Raw genomic sequence first — 3,960 nt, 5'->3', positions numbered from 1 at the left:
TATAACAGAGGCCCACATGTCTTTGGCATATTCTGCTACAATCAAGTGTCGCCAATCCTCTAATATTTGAATCATAGAAGTGAGGTGTGGCCTACAAGATAAAGCATTTGCAACAATATTCCATGTCCCCTTAACATATGTGATATCAAAATCATATGCCTATAGCTTACTCACCCACTTTTGCTGACGATCATTCAGGTCCAGCTATCCCAAAAAGTGCTTCAAACTGTTATGATCAGTTTTAATACAAAATTTGCTGCCCACAAGATACTGTCTGAATTTGGCCAAGGCATGCATGATGGCCAACATCTCCTTATCATATATGCTGAATGATCTCTCAGCCCCTCTGAGTTTCCTACTCTCATAAGCTATAGGATGCTTGTCCTACATGAGTACAACACCAACTCCCTCTCCAGAAGCATCACATTGAAGCTCAAATGGCTTTGTGAAATTAGACAATGCTAATACTGGGCATGTAGTCATTATTTCCTTAAACTGCATAAAACACTCCTGTCCCTCCCGAGTCCACACAAACGTCCCTTTCTTCAGCAAATCTATCATGGGCGTTGCATGTTGTGAGTAGCCACTAACAAACCTGCGATAGAATCCACATAGACCAAGGAACCCTCTTAACTATGTAAGGTTCTCTGATGGTGACCAATCAACAATAGCACGAATCTTTTCAAGATCCATTCACACTCCTTCTGCACTAATGATGTGTCCAAGATACAATAATTCTGTCATCCCCAAATCACATTTGGACTCCATGGCATACAAGGATTCGCTCTGTAAAATGCTTAATACTGTCTCCAAGTGCTCTACATGTTCCTGCCATGTCCTGTTATAGATCAAAATATCATCAAAGAACACTAGCACAAATTTCCTCAACTGATGGTGGAAGACCTTGTTCATAGTGGACTGAAAAGTGGTAGGTGCATTAGTCAAACCAAAAGGCATGACTACAAACTCGAAATGCCCGTAATGACATCGAAAAGCAGTTTTTTCAATATCCTGCTCTTGAAATCTGATTTGGTGATAGCCTAATCTCAAATCATTTTTTTGTGAAATAACAAACCCCATGCAATTTGTCTATTAGCTCATCAATGTGTGGGATGGGATACTTTTTCTTTATAGTTCTCTTATTCAACACCCTGTAATCAATACACATTCGTAGAGTACCATCCTTCTTTTTTTCTAAAACAACAGAAGATGCAAAGGGTGACTTACCTGGTCTGATGTGTCCCATTGCTAGCAACTCATTGATGGTCCTCTTGATCTCATCTTTGAGTCATTTTGGGTGCCAGTATGGTGTGATCATGATAGGCTTAGCACCTTCCTCCAACTCGATAATGTGCTCGATACCTCTGTCTGGTGGCCTGCCTAGTGGAATCTCACTGAATACCTTCCCATACTTGATTCTCAATTTATGAATATCTGGATGATATTTAGTCTTATGTTGCTCCTCCTAGGTAGGCATCAGGGCACATATTGCCACCCACTCTATATTATTATGTTTGGCTAATCTCTCCAACCGCCTAAATGAGATAGTCCTGACATCACCATTACAAATAGCCTTTAGCACATGAGTCCTGCCATCCACCACGAATTGTATCTCCATATCCTCCAATCTTAGGGTAACCTCCTTCAAAGAATGTAGCCATTGTATCCCAAGTTATACTATGTCCATGTCACCCATGTTGACCACATGATTGTCCACCTTAAACTCATAGTTGTTCAGGTGCAAAGGTAGATCTCACACCATCCTATCACAACGAAGAGTATATCCATCAGCTACCTTAACTCTCAATCCCTCGAACTCCTCAATAATGAGTCCATGCCTCTCCACAAATCGTGCATCAACAAAATTATGTGTGGCACCTGTATCCAACAGAGTAATAATCTTTTGTCCTGCCAAGACTCCCTGAAATCTGAAAGATCACTCTCTTTGAATACTAGATAGACGTGCCTCCTGTAAATGTATCTCTGAAGCCTCATTTTTCTCAGCACTATCTACCTCTTGTTCACCCTCTACCTCATCAGGATCCTCATCATGGTGCTCTGAGATGTCTGAATCTGAACCTTTGTAATAAGCCCACATCACCCGGTTAGCCTTCCCCTTAGGCTTCATAGGACAATCATGACCAAACTCATAGGGACCTTTTCAAAAGAAGCATAGCTTCTTCCTACGTAGGTCATTAAGTTTTTCCTTATCCCAAGGTGCAGCTAGCTTGTCTTTTGAGTCAATAACCTTCTCTTTACCCTTGCTGAATTCTCCTTTGTTATTTCTAAATAATGAAGAACTCTTTGAACTAAACTGGTTTGCTGGAGCTACAAGTTCCATACTACGGGCTTTCTTCATGGCTTCCTGTAATGTAGGAGGATCAACGGCCTTTACACACCCCTTGAGTGGTTCAGTTAATCCCTCTATGAATAAAATGACTAGCCTCCTTTCTAAAATGTTAGGCACCATCACTACAAGCTTCTGGAAGTCATCGATAAATTGTTCTAAGCCTCCTAACTGTCTCAATTGGGCTAACTCCCGAAAATAAACTGCAGGATTTTTTTATCAAACCTTTCTATCAATCTATCCACAAACTCTTGATAAGTGGTTACCTGATTGTGTTGCAATGTCCACCAATCATGTGCTGCCCAATCTAAGTGTAAAGTGGCATACTTGAGTGCTTCAAATTCTATCATCGTCTTCTTAGATAGGAAAGTATCCACCTTATGAATCCAAGCACGAGTAGTCATTTTTCCACTGCCATCAAATGTGGGTAATACCAACTTGTTGGTAAACTGTTGCAACTCACTTTGTTTATCTACTTGCTTTTGCCTGGTAGCTCTATAGTTCAAGTACCTGTCAAATGTCCATCCATCCTGTACATATTCTAGTAATGAATCCCACTCATTCCTTTCTTGTCAAAGTTCATCTACAATATCTGTTACCATAGCATCAGGTGTGTGTGCTGGAGTTTCTTCTCTGAATGTAGGACATGTGGGTCTGTCAGCTGTTCCAGACTATGTCCTATGTTGTGATCCTGCTATGCTCCTGTCATCCTGGTCATTATTATGATTATTCCTCCTATTTTCCCCAATCAAATGTTGCATCATAACCATCATTGCCTATGTACTTGCCTCTATTGATTGTAGAAGCCTCTCATGTTGTTGTAAAGTCTCATCATCGCGCACACTTCTGGATGGGCTTTGAGAATGTCTCTCAGCCATATTCTCAGTTATGTTGGTTCTTTTGTAAACTAAATTAAATGGTGGCTGGGTGACCCTATTAGGTTGACAGGAAACCACTCTGATACCACTGTAATGACCCGAACCAATAGGCCACTAAACAAAACCCTAAATTTAATACACTGCTAAAATATATTGCTAAAATAAAAGAAATAATAGTGCCAATGTATTCATTCAATGAAAATCAAATGTTTTTACAAATGATATGAAAATTTTCAACACCAAAACATTATGACATGGCACATTACAGAGAAACCCTAACTGGCTGTATACAATTGAGAACTTGTTGCAACTACAGATTGAAATGAAGAACCTAGATTGATCAAATGGTGGAGACTAAATGCTGAAAATGATATGGTGAAAGTAAAACTCCTCTAGAAACTCCAAACTAGCAATTAAGCACAAGTGAAAGGACTAAAATATCCTTCCCACAACTGCAATAATTCAGGCGATCTTTCACACCCTCAAAATTGTGTACCAATTGAGAGTTTTCGTTCTCAATGGCCAATTGTGACTACTTGCAAAAACCCTAGGCTCCACAACGCACATAAGCAAAAATCAATAATAAAACTCGGTGATAGGTAATGAGCCCTCAATGCCTATTTATTCTTTTTTCCTTGATAGGTTGGCCTCCTTTTTAATTTTTCTCCACTTCTTCCAGCAACCTCTAGACGATTTTTTTATTTAATTTATAAAGTTACCTTGTAATATACATAT

This window comes from Cupressus sempervirens, chromosome 4 (assembly GCF_028749045.1).
Source record: "Cupressus sempervirens isolate cs-2001-9-10 chromosome 4, ASM2874904v1, whole genome shotgun sequence".
NCBI classification, from domain to species: domain Eukaryota; kingdom Viridiplantae; phylum Streptophyta; class Pinopsida; order Cupressales; family Cupressaceae; genus Cupressus; species Cupressus sempervirens.
Note: the sequence above shows the minus strand (reverse complement) of the source record.